Source organism: Alexandromys fortis, unplaced genomic scaffold, assembly GCF_014885135.2.
Source record: "Alexandromys fortis isolate MF-2015 unplaced genomic scaffold, M_Fortis_MF-2015_v1.1 scaffold_115, whole genome shotgun sequence".
In the NCBI taxonomy this organism is placed as follows: Eukaryota; Metazoa; Chordata; class Mammalia; order Rodentia; family Cricetidae; genus Alexandromys; species Alexandromys fortis.
Genome location: NW_026067989.1, coordinates 3,698,079 through 3,709,616, shown reverse-complemented (window position 1 = coordinate 3,709,616; position 11,538 = coordinate 3,698,079). Strand labels below are relative to the sequence as shown.

The 11,538-nt window shown below is 41.0% G+C and overlaps 1 long non-coding RNA gene across 2 annotated transcripts in view; it reads right to left on the bottom strand.

Annotated features, from left to right (window-relative positions):
- Positions 1-388: 388 nt before the first annotated feature.
- LOC126512006 (uncharacterized) overlaps positions 389-11,538 on the bottom strand; it is a 31,098-nt gene continuing 19,948 nt past the window's right edge. For both annotated transcript variants that reach the window (XR_007594875.1, XR_007594874.1), the window contains exons 2-3: positions 9,274-9,412; positions 389-669 (exon numbers count right to left, since the gene is read on the bottom strand). This is a non-coding gene — a long non-coding RNA (uncharacterized lncRNA). The remainder of the gene's footprint in view (positions 670-9,273; positions 9,413-11,538) is intronic.

Genomic DNA, 11,538 nt, shown 5'->3' with positions numbered 1-11,538 from the left:
GCTACAACTGACCATCAAAATGACCACAGATGTGACTACAACTGCTGACTATGGTAGTGTACGCTAAAGCTGACCATCGTGGGAGATTTGTTTACACTGCAGGAAGATGCATCTATATTTTGCCTCACCTGCCTAAGGCACCTTATTGGCTTAATAAAGAGCTAAATGGCTCATAGCCAGGCAGGAGGGGAGAGGCAGGACTTGTGGGGAAAGATTCACTAGCAGACATGGAAGGAGTCGGACATACAGAATGGAGGAGAGACTGTGGCAGAATATAGATGAATAGACACAGGCTAATTTAAGTTCTGAGATTCTCAAGTAATCAACTTTACAACCTAAGCTACTGCATAGCTTTAATCTTAAATTATTTGCTCTTCTATGCCCCTGACCCAGAATCATGTACGTATATGTGATGTGTATTGTGGTTGATGTGTGTTGTGGCAGTCATTTGCAGAAAGCCACCACCAGGCTGAAAGCAATCTTGAACCAAACAAATGGAACCAGCAAGTGGATACAGACTGCTAACTTCTGTTTGCGGTTGAGTGGTATTCTGAGTTTTGAGAGCTATTCTGGGTCAGCGGGTCCAGTACTGTAACTTCTTCCTTTGTGAAATTCTGTTAAGGAGGTCGGTAAAAAGCTGTTCTTCATCTCCTCTCCATACCATGCCATCTGTGGATCCAATAAATACAGAGCAAAGCCCTTGGTTAGTGACAGACGCAGGAAAGACACAATTCAGACACACATACAACAGGCAGATAAAACACAGAGGCACAGCAGACAGGCAATAGAGACAGATCGCTCTCTCTCTCTCTCTCTCTCTCTCTCTCTCTCTCTCTCTCTCTCTTTCACACACACATGACAAGCCACAGAATACAAATTATAGACAGATAGAAGACACTGGAGAAATCAAATTTTGGCTCAATATTGGCCAAATTAATCCAAGAAAGGTTTTTGTTTTGTTTTGTTTTGTTTTTTGAGACAGGGTTTCTCTGTAGCTTTGGAGCCTGTCCTGGAACTAGCTCTTGTAGACCAGGCTGGCCTCAAATTCAGAGATCCTCTTGCCTCTGCCTCCTGAGTGCTGGGATTAAAGGTGTATACTACTAGGTGGGTGGAGTAAACAGAACAGAATGCTGGGAGGAAGAGGAAGTGAGCTCAGAGATGCCATGCTCCCCTCTCCCGGGCAGACGCAATAGCTCTGCTCTCTGAGGCAGACGCGATCAAGCTCCAGCCCAGGATGGACATAGGCTAGAATCTTTCCGGTAAGCGCACCTCGGTGCTACACACTTTATTAGAAAATGGGCTAGTCCAGGTGCAAGAGTTAGCTGAGAAGAGGCTAGATATAATGGGCCAAGCAGTGTTTAAAAGAATACAGTGTCCGTGTAATTATTTCGAGGCATAAGCTAGCAGGCGGCCAGGGTACTGGGGACGCAGCCCTGCCGCTCCTATTACAACAGAATGGCTGAGGAATTCTATTTTTAAAATAGTATTATTTCTTAATGCAACCCTGACACATTTGGTATCCCTGCTGAGGTTTTTTCAATGCTTAATCAATGTGGACAATGAAGGGTGGGGCCATACCATGACAAAGACTGCTGAGTTATGCATACCTCCTGACCTTATGCCAATACCCTGAAGATGGCCTTGGGGATATGGTCACTGGACCTATTCTTCCCAATGATTACTTGAATAAATCTAGTGTTGTGCCTTGCAAATAAACCCTTCTCATATTATTTTAAGTTGAATGTTAAGAATGGCAAATTATATAAACAAGCAGATACTGGTCAATGGGCATACACGCTCTACAACGCCAAAATCTCTCTTTGTAAAGGCAGCCTCTTTATACGAACTCTCCCAGATTTGACTGAGGCTCTGCACATGCAAGATTAGGACCCAGAGGACAGTTCTTACACAACATTCCTTCACTCTTGCTTTTTACAGCCCACTCCGTGCTAATATCAAGACCACGGTTTCCTCCTAATCTATCAGCCAACATCATTCCTATACTTCCTATTTTCTACAACTGTACTGGGCTCTCTTATCTACTCACCAGAGACCTTTAGGTCTGTTTTTCTTTCATGGACTTGTGTCTTTTAGATCTATTAATCCTCTTGAGTTGGACTTTAAGAGATCCATTTTATATATATACATAGATCGCCACACATACATGGCAGAGCATTTGCTATTGAGCGAGAAAGGGCTTATATATGATTAAGTGAAGCGCAAAAATGAATTTTCTGAATATAAGTAACTTAAAGCTTTACTTATAATAGAGGAAAAGTGAGTAGAATAATGGATGGTGCTCTTCAGAGTCCCCATGGTACACCCAGCTCTCTCTCAGCAGATGGTGTCCTGTAAACTTAGAGACAAGTGCACACACACAGTCAACTCACTAAACTAGATGTACATTCTGTCTGCTGAGTGGACCGAGGGCACGTAGGAAAGTGACATGAGAGGCAAGCACATCTTTATCACTGCTGTGTGGCAATATTAATCCAGGAGAGAGAGGGAACAAGTCCCTTGTTCCCAAGCATTGTTTATGTACATAGCATTTAGAGATGACAAATTAAAAGTGGGGATTGAAATAGAGAAAGAGGAAGATTATAATGTGCTTGTCTGTAATATAAAATATACCTATTTTGTGTAAGTTAAGGTTACATGAGTTGGCTAGTAAATATGATGAAAGCTAATAATAATGGGGAAGTGAGAAAAACATTTAAGATAATATTATGAAGATCTCATTAAAAAACTTGGTTAATTCTGTCTTCAACCTATGTTTAAAAATTTAACTTTATTTTTGAGTTAAAGGTGTGTTAACTACATGTTTTCTTTCTGTTTTCCTAGAAAATGGAGCATCAGGACTTTTTTTTTAAGTTTATTGGATATACAGTGTTCTGTCTGCATATACACCTTCAGACCAGAAGAGGGCGCCAGATTTCATTATGGATGGTTATGAGCCACCATGTGGTTGCAGGGAATTGAACCCAGGACCTCTGAAAGAGCAGCCAGTGCTCTTAACCTCTGAGACACCTCTCCAGCCCCAGGACCATTTTTTAAAGGCTTAACCAGAGGAACAGAACAAGTAAAAGAACCAGTAGGAAGAAAACACACAGAATAAAGAGATATTTACTGTAATCAATTGCCTAATGAGGCCACAGAGGCCAAGTTCCATGGTCTGTTGCCTCTAGGCTGGAGAGCCAGAAGTATGCTTCATTCTGAGTATAAAGGTCTCAGAAGCAGAGACAGATAGTACAAGTACCATCTCTGGGCAGGAAGAAATGTGCCCAGCTCCAACGCTGAAGCAGAGAAAAGGGAGGTGTCTTAGTCAGTGTTCTATTGCTGTGAAGAGACATCATGACCCATGAAACTCTTTCTAAAGAAAGCACTTAATTGAGGCCTGCTTATATTCAGAAATTTAGTCCATTATCTAACAGGAGCCTTAAAGTTCTAGTCTCTAAGGCTTCTGTTCAGGGTTCAATTAAAGATGCCAGGAAGAGCTGAAGAAGGCTAAAAATCTGAGTGTTAAGATCTGAGGGGTAAGAAATCTACTTACAACAGGAATTGTCTGTCCACGTTTCTTTATTCTTCTCTCCTCTTCCTCTCTTCATTCTTATTCCACCTTGTTCCTTGTCCTACCCCTTACAAACGTCCTCAGTCATATATATCCTTAAAACCAGCAATTCCCCCACCCTAGCAGGTTCAAGGGCCAGAATTCTTTTGCCCCATAAAAATCAAATACAAGGTTTTGTTTTGTTTTGTTTTGTTTTGTTTTCGCACACACAGATCCATGCACGTCCAGTGAACTCCTTAATGGAGCAAGTTAGCTAAGAAAGGAATTAAACCATCAGGGAATTCTAAAGTGGAAGGTTAGCGCACTGTGCTACATCTTCAGGTGGTAGAAGAGTTAAAAAGTTTGTTTTCAGTAAAATTATGAATAGGGCATGATTTGTATTTTAAATCAGCACACCACTTCTTTTCTCCCAGCATGCATAGAATTAGGTGCCAAGCAACCTACGTAAGCAGTCAGGGACTAGCTGATGGCCTAGGTCAGATAGCACATACACCAGACACTGCAGTTTCTATGGGCCTAGGTCTGGAGTTTTGCTCTGGGCAGCAGAAACAAAGAAGGGACCTAGGCCTCTAAATTATCAGTTCCAGGTTACACTGTTATCAGCTGTTCCGGCCATGGGGTAAAACCAGAGCAGCAGCTTGGGCAGGTAGTAATTCTGTGTCCTTGGATATCTGTGAATATCTTAGAGTACTCTAGGCCTGGACTCGAAGCACTGACCAAATGCCAGCTGATAAAGATAATTGCAGGAAGACAGATCTCTGTGTTTAACTAGGAGCGAGGAATAAGGCCTGGCAGTGGGAAACTGTTCTCACACGTAGCCCAAAGGCATAGGAAACAGTTCTGAACTGTGGGAATTAATTCCCAAACATGTAACAGAAAGGGAGTCAGCTACAGTGAAAAAATGTGCAGCAAAGGACAGCCGCTTTATTCACAAAGCAATAGCACCAAAAAGCATCGCCTTTGGTTTAGCCTTTACCAGATCCCTTGGTTCTGATAAGTCGCTTGTAAAAGGATGACTATATTACTATATAACGTTGTAACTTTTAGCAATTATCATATGGTGGGAAACATGGCAGCAGGCAGGCAAACATGGTGCTGGAGAAGGACCTGAAAGTCTACACCCAAATCTTCGGGAAGCAGGAAGAGAAAGAGATAGTCAATACCAGGCTTAGGCTTCTGAAACCTCAGAGCCCACCCGCAGTGACACACTTCCTCCAACAAGACACGCCTACTCCAACAAGTCCACACTTTCTAATAGTGCCACTCCTTGGTGACGAACCATTCAAATCTACGAGCCTAGGGGGGGGGGGGGGGCGTTCCTATTCAAACCACAACAGGAGGCGAGTTCTCCTTTCCTGTGTTTTTCCTTCTGTTGAAGGCATTGGTGGTTTGAGTGAAGCCCACTCATACTGGGAAGGGCCAATTGCTTGACCTGGTTCACAGATTCAAATGCGAATCTTCCTCCAGAAACACCCTCACACACACCTAAAAGTAACATTTACTAGGACATCCGTGGCTCGGTTGACACAGAGACCCGTCACAGCAGCCCCTCCACTGGAGTATGGTTCACTAATAGCTCTTACAGAAGTGACGTTTGTCCAGACGAGAGATTCTCTTTGCAGGATGGGAGATCAAAGATTGGCAGGCAACACCAGCTCTGCATCTGGAGGCCTCCTGGATCTTTACTCCCATCATGCCAAGTTCATGAAAGATCTTCCTCTTCTGGGGGAACTGGGAAACACCTCAAGTTTTCGTGATTTTTAAGGAAAACTCAATAGCTGGAAGAAACTGGGCAAGCCTCTTTCATCAATGTAGTCAATCACTGTGACTCAAGTGATGGGTAACAGAGCTGCTTCCCTCTGCCCAGCATAGGGGCCCCACATTTCTCTCCATTCCTGATGGCAGCTTTGAGGATCATCAGCAACTGCCAATGCAAATGTATTACAGCCCCCTCGATTATCTGTCTGCTCCTGTGTGAGGCAAATTGAGAAAATTAGTTTGGCATACAAAAATACAATACGTTAGCTGAACGCTGGCAGCACACAAAAGTAGAAGTTATTATCCCTTAACACACAATGAAGGAACTCTTCATTTTAACAGGAAAATTATAGGCTAGAATTCATAAAAACATGTGAATTTAGGTTCTCTTGTCAGTTTCTGGATGGTGCCCAAGGTACTCACAACCATCTATTTTGTTAGGACAAACCATTAAAAATATTTAGCCTATTTTCTAAATTAAAATGCTTTTTTTTCCTTCTATCATTATTCCCAAATATACCCCCACCTTCTCTCTCTGTGTGTGTGTGTGTGTGTGTGTGTGTGTGTGTGTGTGTGCATATACTGGGGATTGAACTGTTTGTTTTGTGTATACTATATAAACACTCTACTTCTGAACTATATTCCCAGCCCCATTCTCAAATCTTTTTTTTAAAAAAAACTACTTTTATTTTCTGTGTATGGATGTTTGTTGCATAAATGTATGCAAATAACATGTGTGTCTGATGCCCACAGAGGCCAGAAGAGTGCACTGGATCCCCTGGAACTGGGGTTACAGATAGTTGTGAGAAAGTCATCTGCTCTTAAATCTTAATGAACTATTTCTCATCATTTTGTAAGTAGGAAGCAGAGAAATGAAGTGAGTCTCCTGAAACACTTTTTGGATGAAGTACAAATATTTAATGGAAATAGGGTTATCAAATTCCTGGTCTAGATTGCTAACTTCAGAGTATTGCCTAGTCTCCAAAGTATATATTTTAACAAATAAAGCTTGCTTGAAGATCAGAGTGCAGAGCTAAACCACTAGAGGCCAGACAGTGGTTTAATCCTTTAATCCCAGGGCTCAGAAGACAGAGGCAGAGGGATCTCTGTTAGCTCAAGACCACCCTGGGCTACACAAGATTGAATCTGTCTAAAAGAGAAACAGAGCTCACACAAAGGTGATCCCAACAGTTGGAAACACACTCCTTTAATCCCAGCACTGTGAAGGTGGAGATGGGAGTGAGTGATATGGCTGGGTGGAGAGAGGAATATGAGGCAGGGGGAGACAGGAGCTTAGTGCAGTCTGAGATTTGGTGGAGATGGATGCAGTTGAGAGATGTAGTCTAAGGACCAGATCACCCAAATTTAAAGTTATTTTTGTTAGAACATACTCATATGTGTTTCTACTCTAAGTTATTTTTATATTGATACAAATTTAAAGTTATTTTGTCACACTATATATTTCTACTCTTGTTTAAGTTTTTTTATATAAATTTAAGGTTATTTTATTATACTGTATTATATGTTTCTATTTCTTGTTTAAGGTATTGTATCTATGCAGCTCATTTTAATATGTAATATAAAGTTCTAGTCCTTGAAGACTATTCAGGTTAATAAAGAAATACACATTATAGATTATCTATAAGAGTAAAACTTATAGTCATGTTAGAAATATTTCCAAAGTCAATCAGAGACATATTTTAAATAGATAGATGGTCTTCAAACACTTTAGAGACCTACAGAATATGGCATTTTAATGTTTTAAAAGCATAGAACTTTTCATGACAGTGAGACACATCTGCCCCTGGTAGCACCAGTTTACTCCAAAAGAGGATGATGTACATCAAAATCCTCCATATGAAGTTTTCTTTCATTTGTGGCAAAGTTATCCACTGAGCAAAGAAACTGCCCTTGCCTTGACTACTGACAATATGCTGTCCAAATTGGAAAAACAGGACACAAAAGAAGGCAAACTTTGCCAAGACAAAGTATGAAAGTCCTTCAAAATTTCTGCCTCACAGAAAAGTCTGTCTGACATTCTAGGCCTGTAGGCCTAAGAAAGATGCCCCGATATTATAGAGAAAATTTTGTTGGCTGTCCAGGCAGCCAGCTGTTTCTGACATTTCTATAGTTTTGGATGGTTTTCAACTTCCTGTTTACTCAGGTAATGCTGTATCCTTCTTGGGTCTCTGATGGAGTTGAAGATGAGATAGTTATTATTACAGTTTTCCTTGTTACCAATTTCAAAAAGAAAACTCACAGAAGAGGTATAAAATGTATAAGTTTGAGAGACATAAAAGCTTAAATTGTTTTTTTAAAAGTGTTTGAGGTCTTAAAAGAGTTTCAAGATGGTAATACAAGTTATGATACAAAATGGTTTTGGTATAAAACTTTAAATTTATCAAGTTAAGGTAGATAATAGATTATTTTTCTCTGAATATGACAAATACAAATGGACTAGACATTATGAATGCAATTCTTACCTACTAATTTTCCTATTTTTTATAGTTTTATTATTTAGAGTTAAAAGCTTTCCTTTTTTATTTATACAAAAAGAGGGTGCTAAGGTTCCAAATTTAATTCCTTATGCTTGTGAAGCAAGCATCATCAAGCATATGTAGCAAGGTGCATAGACATCACAGTAAACTATAGTGGAGACGTTGTTGATCCAAAATGAGTCATTGTAACACTCACTGGGTTTTTAACTCTTATGTAGCTGGATTTAAAATATTGATATTTTTAGATACTTTGATGATATCTAGAGACAAAGGGATAGAGTATTTGAAATTGGAAATATTCTGTAAGCAGCTTTGACTTCCTGGCTTGACTGTCTACACTACAGATGTTGACAATTTTAGGGTTTATGTTTGGACTGCAGGAATTTTCTCTTTATAAAGGGATACAAAAGTGGCACAGTTTAGTTTTAGTTTAGAGTAATCAGTATTAAGAAGGGGGGAACTGGCACTATAGAAGGGAATGACTTGAAACGACCACTTTACAGGCTACACGACCCTCTGTGGACTTCTGGGATAAGGCTGTGCAGAAACAGGTGGCTTCTGTTGACCGCTTAGAGAAGGGAAATGACTTAACACCTCACCCTTTCCCCTGACCTATCTCCTCACTCTAGTGTGACTTGCTTGCTTAAGTCCCATGAAGATAAACTGTTTAGGGGTCTTAAAGCCTAACTTGGTGGACAAGGACAAGGGAAATGCCTCAAAAACAAATAAATAATAAAGCACCTGGCCTGCAAACATGAGGACTGGAATGCAGGTTCTCAGCAGCCACATAAATACTAGGTGGGCATGGTGGCCTACAATCACAGTGTCCAGGGAGCGGAGACAGGAGACCTCTAGGACACGCAGGCTAGCTTTGCCAGCTTGTTAAGTTCTGGGTTCTATTAAGAGGCCCTGTTTCACATATACACACATGCATGTGCACCACACATACATGCAAAAACAAACAAAATAACTAAACAATTCCTAGCTTCAGACAGATATATTGGTACATGCAATCCCAGAACTTAGGGGACCGAGACAAAAAGATTGTGATTTTGAGCTTACCTGCGTTATATGGTAAAATCTTGCTGGAAAAAAAAAAAAAAACAAATAAAATTCTTTGTTCTCGTATTTAAAAACTGGAGTCCACTGCCAAACAGTAGCTACTGACCACAGATGCCACCAGGGCAAAAGTAGGGACAGCTCTTCTTAGAACAGTTCCGTTTTTAAAGATAACACCACATCCCAAAGTCTGCATTTATTGCAGAGGAAGGAAACTGTCGCATAGCCACTTGACTCCAGTTGACAGTAGGGATCAGTGGTCTCATAAACACTCCCCTTTCTTCAGGAATCACATGGCAAGTTTATTTCTTTCTCAGTGCACAGCATGAGCTTGACCTAAGCAGGAAGAACCTCATTTCCCCTGATTTTGTTGCTCCATCAAGAATTTACCTTTCATGGATTGCAGAGATGGCTCAGCAGTTAAGAACACTTAACTGCTCTTCCAGAGGATCGGGCCAAATTCCTCTGTAACTCCAGTTCTGGGTGATCAAAAATCCTCCGTGGCGCTGCACATACCGCACAGATATACCTGCAAGCAAAAACATCCACACACATAACATAAAATAATCTCAAAAGCAATTACCACCCAAAGACTACTGGATTTCCTGCCGCCATAACTCTGTCTGGCATTCAAGTACATGCAAATGTGTGGCCCAATGCTTAGGAGAAATCCAGTGCTTATTAACTGTAATATCCCATAGTATCAGCAGCTGATTCCCCAAGTAGAAGCTCAGACATTTGGCTCATCTCTTTAGTGGTGTGTGTGTGTGTGTGTGTGTGTGTGTGTGTGTGTGTGTGAATGTTCTCGACAGAGGTCTTCTCCATTGTCCAAATCATAGCCAGAATCTTTCCTGGATCCACATGGAAAAGCAAAGCAGAGAGGGTTTCAGTTCACGACTTCATGCCACACTGGTCCTGCAGAGAAGAATCTCTGTTTGAATTGGGTACTTTGACCTCATTTTCCTTTGCTAATTGCCAGTATTAAATGTTTCTCTTTGACAATGAATTTCTGATAAAACATCTGTTTCCATTCAGTGAACTATTGAGAGTCATAAATTCCAAAATCTCTGCAGATGGGCCAATGATGTGATAAACACATTTTCACAGCGAGACAGATGGAGGCATTTCTATAGCCACGGCCATCTGGGGATGCAGGTCAGGGTATGGATAGCAGGGCCTGCTTCAGGGATTTTAGTAGAAATGGCAACAGTAAAAACAGCAGCCTTTCCTCTGAATTCAGCAGCCGCTGTTATTCTTTCTAACAGAGACTGCCTGATTGACCTACAAAAGCGAGTCCTGCTAAAAGCAAGTTAGATGAAGTCAAGGCTCCCTGCACTGACTTTGTTCTATCCTCATTCTTCCTAGATTCTTTTCTATAGGATATCTGGGCCATAAGGAAGGATGCTCCCAAGGTGTGACATTCTTTAGTTTCCTTGTAATATCCACGTGTGTCTCTACAAAACCACCCCAAAGTAACATAGAACTTAAGTGATGTTGGGTGGCTTGACATACTAAGAAAACTCCAGTAGAAGTCCCTTAATCCGCCTTCCAGCCAAATGACTATCCCTAAGTCAGTGCTTCTCAACCTATGATCGCAACCCTGTTGGAAGTAAAATGACCCTTTCATACGGGTTACATACCAACTATCCTGCATATCAGATATTTACACTATGATTCAAAACAGTACCAAAATTACAGTCATGAAGTAGCAAGAAAATAATTTTATGGTTGGGGGTCACCACAACATAAAGAACTATATTAAAGGGTCGCAGCATCAGAAAGGTTGAGAACGACTGCCAGAAGCTCCATCTGTATGGGAAGTTTGATAGGTGTCTACTTAGAGAATCGAGCCTATCCCAAGCTGAAAGAGGCTTCTCACTGCACCAGGACAAAGCCGGAGATGAACTTCCCTTAGGACCAGGTCCCTTCAGACATCTGGACAGCAGCAGTTGGTTTATCTTTGGAAACTCAAGTAGAATCAGCTAGTCTTTCAAAAACTTATGATGGTAAATTCCTTTGTCCAGAACATAGGTGAAAATAGCCTGCCTGGCTCTTGAGGTATCTCAGGGAGGTTTGCTCCCATCTGAGAGTGGGAACAGGCAAAGCCATGGGCTCTTGCTTCAGCCCAAAACCCAGGGTTGGTGTATATTGCGGCACTGAATGTTGTTGTTTTTTTTTTTAACCAGTCCCAATACCACCACTTCAAGGCTCGCCTTATGTTTCTTCTGTTTCTTGATTTATTCACTGAGTTCTGAAAGACTTATCAGACTCAATCTATAGATACATAGAATGTAGCAATTGGTAATGTTCTGTGCTGTGTTACGCTCTATTTGCCTGCCCATACATTGATCCTGAACCCACATTTATGAGGCACTAAGCATACTTTAAGCAGATGTTGCATTGCGAAGACTGTCTTGCTTGCAGCAAAGACAAATTAAAGTAGAAATTTAAGAAATTCTTATTTTTTGCTTTTGTTCCTGAAAAACACAGAACTGGCCCCCTGATTCTGGTCCAGCTGGGCTCTACATCAGGTTTTTCTCTGAGTTTCTTCATTCCTTTTTTTCTCTTTCTTCTAGTCTTTCTCTGTGGGGTAGTTCCTAGAGACTCAAGGCTTACAGCAGTCAGCTAAGCCATCCCAGAAGACAGATTTCTGTT